The 20,630-nt window shown below is 42.0% G+C and overlaps 1 protein-coding gene and 1 long non-coding RNA gene across 10 annotated transcripts in view; one reads left to right on the top strand and one right to left on the bottom strand.

Annotated features, from left to right (window-relative positions):
- GRIN2B (glutamate ionotropic receptor NMDA type subunit 2B) overlaps window positions 1–20,630 on the bottom strand; it is a 285,857-nt gene that overhangs the window by 153,746 nt on the left and 111,481 nt on the right. The window lies entirely within an intron of this gene.
- Window positions 10,716–20,630, top strand: part of LOC309541855 — a 55,533-nt gene continuing 45,618 nt past the window's right edge. For both annotated transcript variants that reach the window (XR_014223972.1, XR_014223973.1), the window contains exon 1: window positions 10,716–10,860. This is a non-coding gene — a long non-coding RNA (uncharacterized lncRNA). The remainder of the gene's footprint in view (window positions 10,861–20,630) is intronic.

Consider the following 20,630-nt stretch of genomic DNA (forward strand, 5'->3'; position numbering starts at 1 on the left):
CTCCCTCCAGCCCCATGTCACCTGTGGAAAAGGGGGCTGGATCCAGTGATGCAACTCGGAAAACTGTTAGGGAAGCCAGAGCAGGAAAGTGAGTGGGAGGCGGCGGCGCCACTTTAACTCACGTTTCCTTTTTGAAAGAGAAACTTAATCAGTGTTTCCCAACCTTTTTTGGACTCGCCCGCCTCCCTCCAGGCAACATCTCGCGGCACACCAGGCAACATCTCACGGCACACTAGTGTGCCACGGAACACTGGTTGGGAAACACTGGGCTAAAGCCTTCCACAAATGATACATTAGTACATCATCCTTAGAATAATTCTTGAAGTTACCAAGGGATGAGAAAGTGGATTTGTGGGCCCAGGTGCTGTGAGCATGAAGGGCATGAAGGGAATGGGAGGCGTGAAAGAAACAAAAAATGACATGATAACAGCTTGGGATCGAAATGACCACAACTTTATTGACTACAGATGTCAGTAGACTTTGGCATAGATATTGGGTATGTATCCTGAATCAAATAGCCCAACTGCTGGCTGATTACTTCATCAGGAGCAATCCTGGGTTAAGGATCCCCCCCCCCAAATGAGGCAAATTAAATAGAACAATCCCGCCAGGTTGCAATTTGGGGAGTTTTGTGGACCATTAATCTCTGTCTGGGCCTTCAGACAGAAACCTTCCCCTGGACCCCTTTACCAAGGTACCCTGAAATTTGAACCTGGATAATAACAATGTATTTTTCCGGCCAAAAGTTGTGAAAGTTGCTATGGGGAAGGCATAACCCCCAGACAGGGCCAATTTGTCTGCAGGCAAATTCCTCCCTGGCCCTGAATACGGCCACCAATTAATTCCACTTCAAGGCCATACACACACAATTTTGGGCAGAGCCACAACATACAGGATGAGCAAGTGAGACGTCCAGTGCCAACTGCACTACTTGCTCCCAGCACAGCCAGTTTATATGCTGTGAAGGTGGATCTGAGTAAAGATTAACTTCACCTGGTCCATCCCTAGAGCCTCACCTCTCAGAAAGGCCATGATTGGCCAATTCAAATTTTGGTAGGAAATCCCATCAACCCCCACAACCAGTTGAGGGCAATTGACAGCGTCACAATTGCCACTGCCATCAAAAACGGTAAGTGGTCTTTTTCTCTCTTTACCTCTCGTACCTTGGGTTACAAACGCTTCGGGTTACAAATGCTTCAGGTTACAGACTCCACTAACCCGGAAGTAGTACCTTGGGCTAAGAACTTTACTTCAGGATGAGAACAGAAATCGCATGGTGGCGGTGCGGTGGCAGCGGGAGGCCCCATTAGCTAAAGTGATACCTCAGGTTAAGAACAGTTTCAGGTTAAGAACAGACCTCCAGAACGAATTAAGTTCTTAACCAGAGGTACCACTGTATTTTTAGAAGTCTGTTTCTTAACAAGTCCAATCTTACCATGATAGCTAACTGCTCTAAGGTAGAAAGGGCACTATCCTTGGAGACTCAATTAGATTCTCTTCAAGAGTGTCTCCAATAGACAACTTCAGTTCAGTATCTTCTCTTAACTAAAGTTTCATCCCACTAATAAAGTCCCGGTCAGACCTCTTAGAAAGTACAAAATACCCTTGCTCAACTTCTGTTTGGGGCTTTAACCTGAATCTACTGCTAGGGCTCAGAAGCAGAGATCTAATCATAGCCTTGAATACTCAAATAAAGTAAGATTCCTTTCTTCAGCAAAAAAGATATGAAATGGATGGTAGGTTCTGCAAAAGTAAATAAGTTCAGGATTTCACTGAAGCAAGCTGCTCAGATGACAGATAGCTATCAACTTACTACTCCAAGTAAAAAAATATCCATTGATGGGGAAACCCATCATCTTCCCTTCTTTATCACTTTGGCCAGTAGCAGCCAATTAAGAGCAGCCAGGTACTTGAAGGCCCAAAGGATCTTGGGGGTCCACCAAACCCAGAAATCTTCTTACATTATCATAAATTAAAATTACATTGACTATAACTTGGTCACGTCCATTTTATGTATAAAGATGCATCTATAATTTATATACATTTATAAACACTCTTCATAAATTTCTTCTTCCTAAATTTCTTCTCATAACGTTTTATATCCTATTTATCAGCTGATTGTTGGCAACTTGGGAAGTGCTGCGTAAGAGCTTTTGCAAGAATTGGCAATCAGCTGATCAAAAATGACTGCAAAACCACTTTCCTCCAAACCCCATATTTTCCTGCTCCACACCTGATGTCAGGTGTAGGGCAAGTGGGTGTGGTTTGGCTGACCTCACTAGACAAATAGGGAGGACTGGCCAAATAACAAGCTGGAGATTCCACACGGCTGTTTTACAGGGTGTCTCTTTTTCACTGGCTGCTGCAGGGATCTGTGCAAAAGTGACGCTAGAGATGACTATAAATTGTAATGGCAATACCCTGATTTGATAATTCTATTATTCATTTTACTGCTTTTTAGCCCCTGTTTTATTGCTTGTTTATCCTCTACTCTGGTTTTTATTTACTGTGTTTTATATGCATACTGTTTTCAGGAGTTTTATTTGCAAACATGATTTGTTTTACCCTTTGAGCCTCTTCTAATTTTTGCATTGGCATTTGACCTCAAGCAATAAAAGTTTTATTTGAACTGAACTGAGCTGTCATTCTATATTCTGTGGCTACTGAGCATGCTCAGTCTTCATTGGGCTGCTATGGTTTTTATTTGATTTTGATTTTTTTACTTCTGAAAAACTTGGGGTTCCCCTGAGCAAGCACACCTTATTTCTCAGTGATTATAATCCTACTACTGGCTACAATCCTATGTTTGTTATTTGAAGCAGTAAATGAAAACAATATTTCAAGATATATGTAGAGGAGAACATAGGCTCTGAGCCTGACTAATAAAATTGTGAGAAGAAATTGCAGAAGTCTGGTGGCTGGCAACATTCCATTTTTAAGGGCTCCTGACCCAGGTGGGTTCTGACTGATAGGTGACTCTGACCAGCAGTACACAGCCAGGTAAGGTGCGTTTATTGCCTTTTGGAAGTTAGGAGATGGCACTGTCACAGTGGTAATGATCGCTGGAGTTACCCAACTTCCCTGCCAGAAAGAGATTTCCACAGCTTGTGGGCAGCTATGTGGTCTGCCCACCCCTAGGGAATGGAAGGTGAGTGAACTGTAGGAGCCAGTGCGGTGTAGTGGTTAAGAGCGGTAGTCACGTAATCTGGGGAACCGGGTTCGCGTCTCCGCTCCTCCACATGCAGCTGCTGGGTGACCTTGGGCCAGTCACACTTCTCTGAAGTCTCTCAGCCCCACTCACCTCACAGAGTGTTTGTTGTGGGGGAGGAAGGGAAAGGAGAATGTTAGCCGCTTTGAGACTCCTGAAGGGGAGTGAAAGGCGGGATATCAAATCCAAACTACTACTACTACTACTACTACTACTACTCTTCTTCTTCTTCTTCTTCTTCTTCTTCTTCTTCTTCTTCTTCTTTATAAATGACAACCACACTCCCCACTATGATTTCCTCATTCCCATTCTCATACTTTACCTGATATGCCCACAAATTTGTCACGCTATGCCACTCATCCTCAAATCCCCTAAATTTTGTTCAGCCTTTTGCCAGTTTGGAGTGGTAGAAAGAAGGAGAGAAGAACATTGTGGAATTTGAGTCCCGATTTAGATATTCAGTTTTGTTACTATGACAAGAGTAGCAACAAAGTCCATTCCAAAGCAGCTATTGAGGGCTCTCAGTGCATCGTTACATTCTTTAATTGCTACCAGCCATTGTCAGGACACGCCACCAATGACTGATTGTGTGTGCATCCCCTGAATAATGCCACTTGTGCACAATTCCCTCTTCATGGAAAGATAATGTGCGCATTCTCCATGAGACCTGGTGAATGTGCAGTGTCCAGTTATTATGTAAATTACATTCAAATTCTATTCATTTTAACACACACACAAACACACATATTCTCTCTCTCTCTCTCTCTCTCTCTCACACACACACACACACACACAGTATTACAAAGACACTCATTTCCCTTCCTACCAGTTATCAGTACTTGTCTGCTGGAATTCATTTTAACGATAAAAGAGAAATAAAATCTTAGGAACCATATCATAGAATCAGAGAATTGTAGAGTTGGAAGGGACCCTGAGGATCATCTAGTCCAACCCCCTGTAATACAGGAATGAATATATAGCTGCCCCATATTGGGATTGAACCTGCAAACTTTGTGTTATCAGCACCACACTCTAACCAGCTGAGCTATCAGCAAGGCTTTATGTGATGCGAGTTGGGGGGAGGTAGGCTGCATGATGCTTGGATCCTGGGCTAAAATCTCATGGAAGATTCCATCATTGAATTAGCCAGGCAAGGGTACTCATTTCCACCTAAGTGCAGTCCTTTGTTTAACAAAGGAAGCTGCTCTGTGCCAGAGAGAAAATGGGTAGGTGTGCCTGGCTGGTGGTGAGAAAGACAATAGCCTGATCCGAGTTGTGTGGCAGCTGAGCTAGATGCAAACAGAAGCCAGAAAATGAGAGCCATGCTTGATTTCTGCTGGAATCCAAGGTTGTGGCTGTGGGAGAAGCAAGGCCCCCTTGGAGTGTCAATGCTGTGAGCTCCTCCATCTTAGGATCAGGTTGTAGATATGTGTGAATAAACTGTATATCATAAAGACACCACAGTCTTCGCTGTTCCTCACTCCAAGAAAAATGAACCCTAGGTAAGTGCCTGGAACCCCTGGAATCTCTCACCACTTGGAGATTGAAGTGGCATGCAACACTACATACAACTGTCAGCACATAACCTGCTTGTGTTTCTAGCTTTTCCAACTGAAGAGGCACTGCCAGCCAGTCTGCAACCACTCTCATTTTCAAGTTCCAGGACAGGTTGCTCTTATGTACACCTTCTCACCAAGGGGGAAAACTTTTCTTTTTCTTTTTCAGATGACAAGACGATTTCAGTCTAACTCTTTCTGTAGTAGATCATACAGTCAAAAACCAGCTAAGCAGAAGCTGGAAGAGAGACCCTTTTGACCAACATTTTGCCAAGGAGTCACAAGAATTGAGTGATATTTATTATGCATAGCTAGCAACTATTCAGTAGCAGGCAGCTGACATCTTGGTACTCAGCATCATGGCCTGTTCCCTGGAAATGTGTGTAAGACCACAGTCTTAAAATCTTCCATTGGATCTGACAGATTTAACATTCAAAGTTCTTGAGCTCACAGTTACCCAAAACAAGCAGACTATTTTGTAGAGAGAACATAATAAAATGGATTTCCTGTGCCTGGTCTCAGTCTCCTCCCACTACAGTCTCTTTAACGTACACTACAGATGCTCGTGTGGGAAGTTGGAAGGAAGGTTTAAAGTGGCTTATTAAATTGAACAAGCTGCTCAGATTTTGTCTTTCAAACTAATGCTGTAGCTGCTTCTGTCCTAATCATACTAACCTGAGTCATGTGCAAATCCCAATAAGTAGAACAGGCTGACATTATAAAGTGAGACTTGCTGGTGCTGACCAGCAATGTGCAGCCCGGCCTTGGCCACATTTAGTCAGAAGTGTCCTTGGCTTTGTTCAATGTGACTTACTTCTAAGTAAACAGATTGCAACCACAGTTGTGCAAAAGGGAGTGGGAAGCATTTAATGGCGCTGGTTTCTTTTGCATTTAACTTGACCTCATTACACCTGATATTTTACTTGCCAAAAAAACCAAACCATTTTGTGCATTTTAACTTCAAGCTCACCCATGGAAAGCAAATTTCAATACTATATGCATGAGTACTCACAAAAACTAAATGTATGCATGCAAGTGTTGAAGCCAAAATTATCTCCCGTTTTCATTCAACAAAGGAACAGAATTCATACTTTATGACTAAATCAGCCCTAACTAAAAAACAGGGCTAAAGTTTGAATATTGTCAACATACCAAGTTGGTGTTGTTTTGTTTAAAAAATGGTATCAGTAGAAGGAAGCTAAGATAACTGTTGCATGTGCCATAAACAGAAACAGAAGCACAATTTATTTACTGCATAGCCAGTATCCAAATCAAATGATACGGCAAGGCTTTTCAAATAACCCAGCTATAACCACCAAATAATGGTGCTGCGTGCCCCAGTGACAAAGCATGCTGTGACTCAAGCACAGGCTTTTAGTGTTGTGACACCAGCTCTCTAGAATTACCTTGCCCTAGAAGAGAAGCAAACCCACAACATTATGTTTTGGACATTTGTTGACAACAGTTCTTTTCTCCCAAACCTTCCCAAATTAATCTGCTTTATTTCTGCAACTTTTAATTCCTTTTGGATTCTTTTTTAAAGAACTGTTTTGTTATTTGTATTACGTTTTATATTCTATTTTTTACTACCATTCAACGCAGAAAAGTTTATAATTTCTGCACTAGTCAATAGATAAATATCAAAGGATAATTATATCTAACAGTACCATTCCAGCAAAATGTGCTTTAGGCTGACAAATAGTGTGGAAGAAAGAAAATAATAATAATAATAATAATAATAATAATAATAATAATAATAATAATAATAATAATTTATTATTTGTACCCCGCCCATCTGGCTGGGTTTCCCCAGCCACTCTGGGCGGCTTCCAACAAAGATTAAAAATACATTAAAATGTCACACATTTCCTGAAGAGGGCTGCCTTCAGATGTCTTCTAAATGTCAGGTATTTGTTTACCTCTTTGACATCTGATGGGAGGGCATTCCACAGGGCGGGCACCACTACCGAGAAGGCCCTCTGCCTGGTTCCCTGTACCTTTGCTTCTCGCAGTGAGGGAACCGCCAGAAGGCCCTCGGTGCTGGACCTCAGTGTCCGGGCAGAATGATGGGGGTGGAGATGCTCCTTCAGGTATACTGGTACGAGGCCGTTTAGGTATTTAAAGGTCAACACCAGCACTCTGAATTGTGCTCGGAAACATACTGGGAGCCAATGTAGGTCTTTCAGAACTGGTGTTATATGGTCTCAGTGGCCGCCCCCAGTCACCAGTCTAGCTGCCGCATTCTGGATTAGTTGTAGTTTCTGGGCCACCTTCAAAGATAGCCCCACGTAGAGTGCATTGCAGTAGTCTAAGCGGGAGATAACTAGAGCATGCACCACTCTGGCAAGACAGGTAGGGTCTCAGCCTGCATACCAGATGGAGCTGGTAGACAGCTGCCCTGGACACAGAATTGACTTGTGCCTCCATGGACAGCTGTGAGTCTAAAATGACTCCCAGGCTGTGCACCTGGTCCTTCAGGGGCACAGTTTCCCCATTCAGGACCAGGGAGTCCTCCACACCAGCCCGCCCCCTGTCCCCCAAAAACAGTACTTCTGTCTTGTCAGGATTCAACCTCAATCCATTAGCCGCCATCCATCCTACAACCGCCTCCAGGCACTCACACAGGACCTTCACTGCCTTCACTGGTTCCAATTTAAAAGAGGTAGAGCTGGGAATAAGACATAAGGATGATGTTATATGTACAGCATCCCACAAAAGGTGTCTGCATCCAGCATTAAATGCACATTATCAAACTATGTCCACACCCATGCTCTTGAAATGTAACTTGGATCAATTGATTTCAATAGATCAAGTCTAATTAAGCTCCTCCTCCAGTACTATAATTATCTGAGGGCCTATCCGCAATTTTCCTGTGATTTCAAGTCATGGGTCTGAGAGGTTTCGGGTTTTTGTCCCACTACTGAACCTGGGAAAACCCACTATTTACTGCAGAAAAACTGCAGAAAACTTGATTGACGTTTGTTCCAATTCGACAATAAATAGCAGGGTTTCCCAGGGAAAGTAGCAGGACACCAAAAAAAAAAACCTTTCAGATCTGTTACTTGAAACCACTTGAAGTCACGGGACAAATTGAAGTGTGGATGGAGCCTTAGTGTTCTATGGATCTAAAATGAGTTCCAGATGCCAAAAGAAACCTGCATTTGTCCTTATATGTAGGGAAACAAGTTCCCAGTCCCTAGTTTAGTGAGATGTGCAGAATGAGCTCCAGACTCACACACTTTCCTCCCCTTACCGCCTCCTGCCAGGAGAGGGAATTCAGCAGTGATAACTCAATTTCCCTGAACCTCAGCTTCTTGTGTAATTTAAACCAGAAATTGTAAAGTTAGCTTGTTTTGAAACTGACTGTAGCTAGGGACGACTACACAACAAACTGAGATTCAGAGAAACTAGGATAAGGGGAGGGGATGGAATACAACCCAATATTTTTCAGGTGCTGCTGCTACTAACCCCACAAAAATTGTGTTATTTAAACTTCCAAAAGAAGTTGCTGTAAGTTTGGGGTCTTATTTTAAATTCTCTAAGCAACTGCGGTACAAAGTAAGAGGTCAGGAGGAAGAAAGGGACAAAGATGGAGAGAGCTGTAAATAATGTCATGAGCTGTTGCTGTAAACAAACCTACCGCTAAAAAATGGCAGGGGATCTAGTTGAGTTGAAGATGCCCCCTGCAGAGAAAGAGATGCTACAAACACTGCAGGGAGAAACTAAAAAGGAGGACTTTAAAAGGCAGAAGGGGAGGGCTTTGAAGCCCTTACTCCGAGCATCAAACAAGGGTAATGGCCTGGGTTTGGCTAGCTTGCTTGCAAGGACCTTTAACAAAACAGTTTTAATGTTCCTTGAATGTTTATGGATGGTGCTGGGAAGGATCAATTCCTCTGTAGCGGTGGGGGTCTCAGACCTGGGCTCTACTACAGCATCTTGGCTGTGAAATCTGGATGACCCGCTCTGTGCCTAGGAGGGCAGGGCCCTGATGGACTCCAGCTACAAAAGCTCAGGCTGCTGAAGAGGCTGGAGACCATCTTCGCTTTCTCTTAGTGCAGTCCCAGGTAATATTTTATTCTCTTGCTAATGATGCCGTTTTAAATGTGCATTTTATATTTGACTTCCTTGGTAGTGTCTTATCTTGAAATCTTTTAAGATAATGTTTTAGTTTCCTGTTAATTAGGTTGTTTGAATGTATGCTTGACTTTCTTCAGTAATGTTTCGTTCTGGATTGTTTTATTTGATGTTTTAATGTAAGTTGCAAACCACTATGATTTTTTTTCCTTAAATATAAATCAGTATAGAGATGAAATGATTGATGATAATAATAATAATGTTTGAGAGGAAAACAGCAGTTTGGAATTTAAGATGCCTGCTTCAGATTCTCTTTGGGAATCTGGTGCTGTCTACTTATAGGTATGTGTGCTAGCTTGCACTTAAGCTCTGCTTACATATTTGTTATTAAGGCAAACATTGCAAGGACACCAAAGTCTCCAGGCCTATCTCAGCCAAAGGTAGAGGTGGGGATCAGATTGTATAAAGTCCTTTCTGTGTGAAACACATTCTCTAAGACAGTAGTGTTGATGTGCCCTTTGAAGTAGCTACTGAGATAATTCTGAAAGCATGCTGGAAATGCTACGTATTTGTACTGTTACATCCATGGCTCCACTGACTGCATTCCAAGTGGAAAGGAACAAAATCATCATCAGTCAGATGAATACAGTCCTCTTTCCCAAGAGCATCATTTTAATTCTGAAACTTTGTCTCCTCCCTTCCCTTCCTCCCCCCCCCCTTTCAGACCCCTATTCCAAGGATCACTACCCTACCCTTTTCAACAAGAGAGAAGAAATGAATTGCTGCATGCAGAGGGAAAGGTTCTTGCCAGAATGGGATTTGCCTTATTTTCTGCAAGCAAAAGCATGGAGGGGAATTGTCCAAATTAAGTTGCTTGATTACAAAAATTAATCTTGTCACTTAGTGTCCCTGTTCCACAGAAAAGGGCCTTTGATTAGCCTCCTTGTTTCAGAATATTACAAGCAGAAGGCAATTTTCCAGACAAGGATAGGAGAAGGCGAGAGTGAAGGGGACAAGGCCAGACAGCTGATTCCAATGCCCAAGACATTCCGCACACGTGATACAGGCCATCCTTCAGAATGAAAAGGTATCGGTGAACACAGCCAAGGAAAACGGAAGATATCTGTGAATGCTTTCAGTTCTTACCAAAGATGTCTGCAGCGCTCTGAGCCTCTGTATTTTGCGAGACAGATTCAAGTGCATTCTGGATATTTAGGTTTGCACATTTAAAGCAGCTTAAAGCACTCTGTTACCTTAGTGGAACACATCTTTTTTTTTTCCCCTACTTTCCCTACTTATTTTCCCCTTTCCCTACTTATTGCAGTTTATCCGTACTAACAGAACATCACCAGTGCAGCCACTGATCAGCCATAGAAGAAAGGTCTTATAGCCTTTCTGAAACTCTAACAAGGGGGTGGATTTCCTAGCCTCTTCAGGAATGATTTTCCAGAAGGACATTCCACAGTCTGGAGCCACTACTGCAAAGGCCATGATTCTAGCAGTTTCCTGTACTAACCTGCTGCATGGATGCGATAGTGTAGCAAGTTGGGCATGGCACCTCCCTTCTGCCACCTCCCCTTGTATGGAATCAGATTTAGAGGAGGTTTAGTCTCCTTTAATTATCCTCTTTCCTAAGCCTGCTTTCTCTCTCCTGATCACTCTACCGTCTCCCAGCAGCTAGACTTCTCTTTGTACTCCCCAACTTTCAGCCTGCCTCCACCATTAAATGCTTGCCAGAAGACTTGGCAAATATCTGCTACCCATCTTTGAGACAGCCAGGGCTTGCAGCAAAGGAGGCAGCATCTCTGTTCCTATAGCAACAGAATATCTCCTCCCACCTGCGTTGCTGTCCAGTTCTGCCCTTCGAAGATACTGGCTCCATTACCAGGGCAACCAGCTTGTTGGGCCACCAAGTTAGGTGTGGCTTGCTGGCAAAGTCCGCAGGGATTCCTTCCGACCCCAATCTGGCCAGCTCTCGTGGGTGAACTTCGTCCCCAGCAGAGGGTAAACAGTGCCTGGCAGGTGAGCTTATATAGGGACAGATATGGGAGTTCTAGCCTGTGAGTGGCATTTAAAACTTGCTGTAAGGAGGGAGAAGGCCTCCACACAAAGGCTGGCCTTTTCTTTCAAGTAACAGGCTGCGTCCGGAAGAACCCCTAGGCATAAATAGGATAACTGTAAACCCACTGATGATAAGCAGGCTTATATTTTCCATACCATAGTCATTCCCTTCCAACATCACCTTCACCTCTTGAATTTAATTTCAGTGGGTTCCTCCTCATCCACTTAACCAAAGGGCTAGTATCTAGTACACTTTTTCAAAAGTTGTTTATCTGTTTGCTGTGCACTTGGACACCTCTTAAAATAATCAAATTCTGCATAGTTTTTGAGATCAAGGCAAAGGTCTTAATCTATGCTTGGATACTGTTAGATGACATTTTGAATCAAGATGGCAGACTTAACCTTTCAAATGAGCACTGACATTATTATTATTATTATTATTATTATTATTATTATTATTGGTTTCTTAGAATTCCTGAGCAGCACCAGGTATGAGGCTGATAGTTAATAATAACAAACAGCTGAGATTTCTAACAATTCTGCCTTAAATGTAACATATAATACTTTTAAGGCAATTGCATAAATTTAAGAAGGTTTTTATTTATATGTCTGACATCCTTCATTTTAATAGCAGATTGTAAGGCTAAAAAGCAAATCAGTTGATGTTCTTAAACACGTCAAAACAAGTTAAGAAATTAAGTCCATGCATTCAATTAAAATTATCCTATTCAACAATTTTTTAAAAGCAGTCTTGAAGTGGGAATGCTAATTTTGATTATGTGATTTACAATACATTTTTCACTAAAAGAACTATTTTGCATAATGGTCTCAATTTCCCTTTTGTTTGACGCATTATGTTGAAACTTTCAGAAAACCATACTATTTTTGTCCTATTTAGTAATCAGATTACTGGGAATTTGTGGAAACAAGGATATTATATGAATAGCCCCATGAATGATTTGATTCACTTGCAGAATTTTAGAATATGCATATATGTGTTTACTGCCATATATGTGTTTTTACTGCCAGTTTTAGTACATGATCACTGTTTTCCATAAGTGTTCGAATTACTGTATTCTCTCCTGCTTTTCTCTATCAACAATGTTCACAAAAGAATGTATTTGTTTGGTACAGGTAGCTGAAAATGATTGATATAAAAGTTGAGTGAATATTCTGACTGTTTCTGGTAGGTGTGGGTCTGACTCTAATTTAAACAACATTTCAGAAAGGAGGAATATATGGCTGCCAAGTCTGCAAAATGATAATGTCATGGCAATTACATAAATTGAATTCCAGAAGAGTGATGCTCCTAGCTACCATTTCTCTCCTAATCCCTCTCTAGTCTTGCTGCTGACCAAAAGCATAATATTTGGTGCTATGAGCTGCGACTCTACTTGAGTTCCTAAGATCAGCCTAGCACTCCTGATGTCAGTGCCTGATTGACAATGCAGCAATACCAATAGACCCTATTAAGTGGCCATCCTATGCACAGTTTTTGCAACAGTAATAACTCAGGTTGAAGTTAGGCTTACTGAAAAATATGGTATATTCAAACTAGAACAAAGAATAGATCCATCTGTCAATCAAACTGAAAACCTTGACAGTCACAGGGAAGACCGTCTCCTGCTCTGGAGGGAAGGACTTAAACCAATGGGTTCAAGTTATAAGAAAGGCAATTCCGACTAAACACCAGGAAGAACTTTCTGGCAGTAAGAGCTGTTCAACAGTGGAGTGGTCTCTCTCGGCAGGTTGTGGACTCTTCTTCATTGGAGGTTTTTAAGCAGAGGTTGGGTGGCCATCTGTTATAGATGCTTTAGCTGAAATACCTGCACTGCAGGGAGGTGGACTAAATGACTTTTGGGGTTCCTTCCAACTCTGCAGTTCTATGATTCTATGACATTTATTTAAAGAAGCCACATATAAGAAAACAGACAGGCTTTAAAAAAAAACACACACACACAAAGTGTTTTGTCACAGATTGTATTAGCACAAGTAGAGTAGTGACTTAGGTGATGAATACAGTGAAGGATAGCGTGAGGCAACATGTAAAAGTCTGTATTCTAAAGAGTTGCTTCTTTTTTGTACGGTTGCATGCTACCCCAATCTCTGAGTGGTGATTCCTGGGGTTCCAGGCGCTCTCCCAGGGTTCATGTTTCCTTTCAGGAATGAGGCACAGTGAAGACTGCAGTGTCTTTATAGCATATGGCTTATTTACACACCTATATACAACCTGAGTCTTCAATGGAGGGGTTCACAGCACTAACAACCCCAAAGGATCTTTATTCTCCCATAGTCACAGCCTTGGATTCAAACGGGTATCAAATATCCTGTTCTCTAACGTTGCTCTCTCTCTAGCCTGCTGCTTTCCTTCTAGGTCCCATCTCTCCTCCTCTCTACTCTAAACTCTTGCATTATCTGTTGAGGGAGGAGGGCCCACCAATTTGATGTCTAGCACAAGCCCTTTATTCTCATAATGGAGAGGCTAGCCTGGCTTAATTAGCTGTTAAAACTTGCTGAATCCAGGGATTAGAAGTGTCTAGTAACCAGTTTAAAAAACCCCAAGCCTTGATTAAATTCTAACACTTGCTGGACCCAGGAATATAGAGGTCTGGCACCCACAAACTCATAACAGTACCAAAGCTACGCAAAGCATTGAAATTCCATTCTGAGAAGTAGCAAGCAGCAAAACCTGGTTTCTATAGCACTGCCATGGAAACGTCTCACTGTGAATCTGTGCCTTCAGGCCCCTTTGCAACTAAAGCATATTTCTTCCCCAACACCCACCTCCACATCACATGCCCACCCACTCCAAATGATTAAAGGGTATGGTATACTCTGGCAAAAAAAGGGCTGGACTAGCTCCTTCCTGGCTATTGATACAGAATGGTGTCTTCAAAACACAATAAAGGAGTAAATGTCTCTCCATTTAGGAATCCTTTTATTTTACCTAACAATGTATTAAGGAACAGACCCAATAATCTTATGCAAGAAATCTTTTGAAATGCCTTTTTTTTTTCTTGGAATGATGTCTTCCAAAACTGAAGTTAACTATCAGAATGCAGAACTAAGTCCTCTTAATCTACTGTTTTGTCTGTTATCTCATGGCTCCTTCCTCCACCTTGGACTACTCTGACTCTCCTTCCTCTCCTGGCTCCTGCCTTGTGGGTGGCGTCAAATCCAATAAATCACTGATCCCCTCTCCTGGGTCACTCTCCCAGTCCCTGCCTCTGCCCCACACTCTTCAGAGTCCTGCCAGTCCCTGACACAAGCCACTCAAAGTGTGTTGCTCTTCCTCTTTCCAACTTGCCTCAGGCACACCTTGCTCACAGGTCCTCCTCTAGAAAACATGAATCCCACTTTTGACACCAGTGTTGCATTCCACCCCAATCTCTGAGCACTGCAGAATTCTAGGGGTTCCTGGTTCTTATCCCAGGATTCAGTTTCCTCCAAATGAGGGACAGCAGAGACTATGGTGTCTTTAGGATATATGGTTTATTTACACATATAAAAATCCTGAGCCTAAGATGGAGAGGCTCACAGCATTAGCATCCCAAGAGAGTCTTGCTTCTCCCATAGCCACAGCCTTGGATTCCAGCAGAAATCAGGCATGGCTCTGTCTCACAGATTTCAGCCTTCTACTTCTCGTTTGTAGCTCACACATCCAACTCTCAACTCTGCTCTTTGTCTTTCTAGCTACCAGCAAGTTGACTGAAGGGGACCCACCTATTTTCCATATGGCACAGAGCCACTTCCTTTGTTACCTTATAGGCCCATATTTAGAGGGCCATTACCTCACTAGGAAGCTAGCCTGGCTATTCCAAGAATTGAATCTGTGCTTGATCCAGGAATCAGAACAGGTCTCAGGCATAGAGCCCACCCCCACAAAACTCATAACCAAATATTGCAAGGGATTAATGGGAACTTAATTACTGATTTTCTGACTTACTATAAATATATTTGTGTCAGTATTGTAGTTGTAGGAGCCATTTCATGCATTTTAATTAACAAGCCTAGTATGGGAGTACTGATGCATACATAATTTCATAAATATTAGTTAAGTGTAAATTTCATAATCTCCAAAATGTTAGCTTTAGGGTCCCCAGAATAAGTGACTGTCTGGCCAGAAAGCAGTAAAGGAAAAAACACATCTTTAGTAGAACATGGGGCAACAGAAAACAATTAATATTAATCAATGCACTGTCAGGGTGTAATCAGACAGCAGGTTCTCATATTTGGGTCAGTGCTTTAGTACTAAACCACAAGCACTGGAAGAGTTCCTGGGAACCAGACCAAACTGTTCTCACAGGAGTTTGCACCCTACCACTTTGAAATTGGTTGTGGAGTCGAGCCCTGGAACTTTGATATGTTCATGCCAGGCATCAACATGAGCTGAAGCTAATAACACATAACCACTGCCTGTGCACTAGAAATACAATGACTGGCAACTCCCTATGTAGGTATGCAAGTTAAATCCACTCATACATACCAATGAACATATCCAACCAACTTCCGTCCTTGATTTCTAATAGAATAAGCTTATGCAAATAGCTTAACTGATTTCCCATTTGCTTCTTTACATTTTTCTCCTTGAAATATGTCAACTTCACTTTTCTTTGCCTTTTAAAAACACATCTTTTCCCCCACCCATGTGGACTTTTGATCCTGAAATTGACATCTCTCTGTTAAACTCCAGAACCTGCAGGAAGTCAGCATCTAATCAGAATCAAGCAACAGTTTGCATTTTACGGTGCTGGAAACTAATGACATGACTGGGGCATCCAGGACTGTTTATTCACGTGTGTGCCCATTTATATGTATAGTAGTGGATGGAGTCTAATTTCCCTCCCAAAATTCCATGCATTCCTCCACACATATGGTGTAAAAATTCAGTCCCCATCCCATCTCCACTTTATACAATAAGAGGGCAGATTTGTGAACAGACGTAGCCCCGTTACATCTAGTTTGGACCTTGAAATCCACTAAACACAACCTTCATTTTTTTATATAAAATGACTAGCAAATAAAAATTGAAACTTTAATCCTGTATAAGACACTGTAGTTGATCTACCTGTTTACAGAGTCTCCTCTGTGATTTGTTTAAAATGTGGGGGGAAGTGAGAGGGCCATGGTTCAGCGATAGAGCACTTAGTTTGGGTGCCAAAAGTCACACATTTAGTTCCCTGCATCTCCAGGTAGGGCTTGGGGAGACTCTAGTCTGAAATCCTAGGGAGCCACTGCTAGCATAGACAGTAATGAGCTAGATGGAACAATAATCTGATTCAGTATAAAGCAGCTTTCTACGTCCTTTTAACCAGAATTGTACGTCCTTCAAATATTGACTGTCTTTCCTCCAGACTGCTAAGGTTCTCTGGCCATGACTCAAAATTACACTAATACCTTGTGAAGATCCTATAGCATCTATCAACTGATGCACGGTCATTATAAAGGGCCGTCTACTAATGCTGATGGAAATGTCCAGGAAAGCAATGTAGTCAGGATTTTAATATTCAGCAAGGATTACAAGAACGCTGACCTGTTTGAATGGATCTGCTCTTCGAATCATTTTATTTACTTTTCCAGTCTTCTTGAGAGATGCGCCTTTACAAATGTTTATTTGAATTTTGTCCATTCCTGGAGAAAAGCACATTGCTTTTAATGCTTTTGCTTATCCAGCCCTCAGTTCTTACTTCCAAACAAAGTGCACTAGTTGCAGGCATCTGAGCAAGACTCAGGATGATGCTATTCCTAATCTTTAGTATGTTTTCCAGAAGGCTTTCATCATTTGTTTGTATTAAATTGGTGGAAGGGAATGGCTTGTACTATATAGGAGGAAATATAATACATTACAGAGTGATAGGGAAATGGGCATGTATGAACAAAACAATCCATACTTTGCTCCGGTGTCGGGAATGTAATCAAGTACACTTGAGTACATTCCTGAAAGTTCAGGATTTAAATCTCATATCCAACAGCTGTTTCCAAGGTCACAAATGGCTCCCAAATCCTGCAGATTCAGGAAATCCAGGTGAACATTGATCAAATGCATTCATGTCACTGGCATGGGGAATAGCTCGCTGGCAGCTGCCACCAGTCAGAATAGACAGCAGTAGAATAGTAGCCTGGGTCTGTAGGGCAGCTTTACCATCGTAGGACACAGACACTCATGTTCTGTAGGCACACTCAAGTCAACAGTACCAGAGTGCTTTTAGCTTCCTCCTGTGGACTCTGCATGTACATGGAAAATGTTAAATGAGATTTCCAAATCCCAGCAAATTATTTAGGAGAGATACGTGAGCAGGAGACAATGGAATACTGATGATGCATTGTACAAACAGAATAAAAAGAGAAATGCCTGCCTAGAGACTTATATTCAAAAGACTTGAAAGGCAAGAAGACAAGATTTTATCTTTTTAAAAAAAAAATCCACGTATATTTTCAGTTCTAATTTAAGTGCTCCTCCACACACAAAAAACCCCTAATAAAACATTCCCATGAAGGAAACTGTTACATCATCATCAGCCTGATGAAAAAGATGGCTTGGGATTAACTTTGAGCCACTTCCAACATAATGTTCTGTGCTCACAGAATGACTTTTAAAAGCAATTGGATGAGCGCCTCCATTTGGAAATGTTACACGGGGACTACAACATTCCTCAGATGGATTAATGAACATGCTCATCAGTTTCTGTCAGGTTCTGTTCACAGTTTGCTCAGGGATGGGGTGGGGAATGTGCCTGCCTAATTCACATGTAACATTGCCACGTGCAGGCACTGTGACTACGATGAAAGAGATTGCATAACAGGAAAGGAAAGTAAAAAAGCATAGTTGTGAACCAGGGTCTCTCCCATATGACCTATTTATTGAACATTCATTCTGATTTGTTTGCCCCCACACTTTCCAGGGCATTTTCCCATCACTTTCCTTATCACAAAAACAATAATTGGGGCGGGGAATAAATGGATACAGTGGTACCTCAGGTTACATACGCTTCAAGTTACATACGCTTCAGGTTACAGACTCCACTAACCCAGAAATAGTGCTTCAGGTTAAGAACTTCGCTTCAGGGTGAGAACAGAAATCGTGCTCCAGCGGCGCGGTGGCAGCGGGAGGCCCCATTAGCTAAAGTGGTGCTTCAGGTTAAGAACAGTTTCAGATTAAGAACGGACCTCTGGAATGAATTAAGTACTTAACCCACGGTACCACTGTATGTTGCACAAGAGTGTCAAACCAACTTTAACTACACAACCTAATTAGCTGGTATGGGATTGAATCCCACCCAAAACTACTGACAGGTCTGGAAGTGCCTCAGGAGGTCTCTTGTTCAAATCTCAGCTCAGTCATAAATCCACTCAGTGATAGTAGCAAGCCACTATCTCTCCAGCCCAATCTTCCGTCTATAATATGAGGATGATGATAGTGCTGGCATATATTACACCGCTGTATTGATTACTAAGATAATGCAGATAAAGCACTTCAAACACTTAAGGATGGTGCTATGTAAATATTGTTGTTCTTCAAATTCTATCAATAAGCCCTTAGTCTGTGTTGCCAAGGTTGTTGTTTTTTTCAAGTCCCCAAACCATTTTAGGATTGCCACTTAAATGCTAAATAATCCCCTGCAATTTCTTGGAAACAGTGCTATCCACAAATTTCCCTGCTGTACCAGTTTTTCTATTTGCTTCTTTTCCTCTCCAACTCTTATACTCCCGTCTCTCACTTACAGGTGTTTTTAAGCTCACATTTCCCACTTGCTACTACTTCTTCCATTCATGTTCAGCCCTGTAGTTTACCAGCTTGCAAATTCCAGAGAACGCACAGGACCACAACACAAAACAGCAAGGACAGAATGAAAACATCTCTGGAATGACAGGAAGAAATTAAACTAAAATGAGAAACGACCAGAAAGTCACTCCTGAATCCCAGGCCACTTCATTATTGTGGTTGTCCCTGCATGCCAGCTGGGACAGAAAGTCAAGGTAGCAACGTACTGCAAGGAAAAGCTATTTTCAGTGTACTTCAAGCACAGCTTTAATGATGAAGCACTGGAAATCTTGTAAGAAAAGTCTGTTCCTGGCTGTTTTCCAACCTGTCTTCAAATCAGAAAGGTCTGACTAAGCATCTAAACTTTTGGAACTGGCTCACCAAATCTATGGAGATTAGCTCATCACTGCAAGCAGCAGTAGGAGCACTTGAGTTGGATAAACCCCGTAAGAAGAACTTCCACTTCTCCTGCAGCCAGAGGTCTCGGATTTTGTCTTTATCATCCCATTCAGTCCCTTTCTTTCCCTGTTCATCACATGCTTCAGTGCAAGGGGGGGGGGTCAGGAAAGGATTTGTGCCGCATTTGTTTTCCTGACATTCTTCAGGGCCAATGCTAAAGTTTCTTCAGTGACGCAGCTGCTCTCTTCCACATCTTGCTGAGTGAACCCTGCTCTAAGCAATGTGCTTTTCCCTCCCTGAAGGTGGGAGTGTGTAAGATATTATTCCACTGCAGCTGCATGAGCAGCCCTGGCATGCCATCAGGAAGGAAACATTAGCAAAAGGCACTGATGATGTCAGAACAAGGATTATGTCAGCCATGGCTTCTGACAAAAGAAAGGCCAACATCACTTTAGGATTTGGCATTCACACAAAAATCAACTCCTAAGTATACAACGATTCCATTCCACCTGCCACAATTCTGCAATCTGAATACTCAAGTTCTGTACATAATACATCCATATGCTTATTTTTACATGAATGTGCTGCATCAGAACCAGTTCAAATCTGATTTGAGGCTTATGAATCCACTTGAAGGATGAAGAGCAGACACTGGGCTTAAGCCAAGAACCGAACAAGCATTGTCCATGAGAACCAGCCATGGGTGCAACCTAGGGGGTTTTGACTATGACAACCAGATGCTAGACCATGCCAGAAACAACTCATAGACAAAACAGTAGTGCCCATTTGGCAGCTCAACATCTACATCCTTAAGAACCAAATGGCATGTGATGCTAAACATGTTATTAGCAACCACATCTTAAGGGTTTTCTTATTTAATACTAGGCATGGAGTAGGTCTGGCTTCCATCAAGTCTGCAGTGAACAGAGAGGGGTGACTTTGCTCTTCTCAGCTGCAATCCTGGGCAAAAATAACCCCATGCAAGCTACAATTGGATTTTGTCCCTAAGGCTAACAATAATAGAGGAGAAGCAATGTCGGTGGGGCTGCAGCTGCGGAGGGAAAAGTTAAGGCAAGCCTTCCCACCCATCAACAGTGCAGTCTCATTGGAGGCCAGGCGTTGCAAGTCCTTAATTTTAAAATTTTGCCATAAAGCTTGCTTTTTTCCTTTTCCTTTTCTTTTTTTGAGCCATCATCAGCCTAGGCTGAGAAGGGATGTGCAAGTTTGTTTTATGGCAAATATAAAAAAAGTAACAAGTAACTATTATCAAGAGGTTTTCTCTCCCAACTTACTTGTCATTGTTTTCTAAGTCCTACCCTTTGAAAAATGGAGATTAGAGAATAGAGGATTGGGAACAAGCGCTCTGGCAGGCTTGAGTGTGACGAAAGGGGGTCCTACTTTGGCTGGGATGGGGAAATAATATTTTAGTGGTAAATTAATTGAAAGAGAATTGATTTGTGGGAATCTAGGTGGGAAAATAATTTCAAGTAAGTTAACTAATGGGGAAATTATTGGAGTTTGGTTATTTGTACTCAGATCCTACCTCTTTATTTTGTTATTCTGTGGCCTC

This window comes from Podarcis vaucheri (genome assembly GCF_965113315.1).
Source record: "Podarcis vaucheri genome assembly, chromosome: 10".
Taxonomy (NCBI): domain Eukaryota; kingdom Metazoa; phylum Chordata; class Lepidosauria; order Squamata; family Lacertidae; genus Podarcis; species Podarcis vaucheri.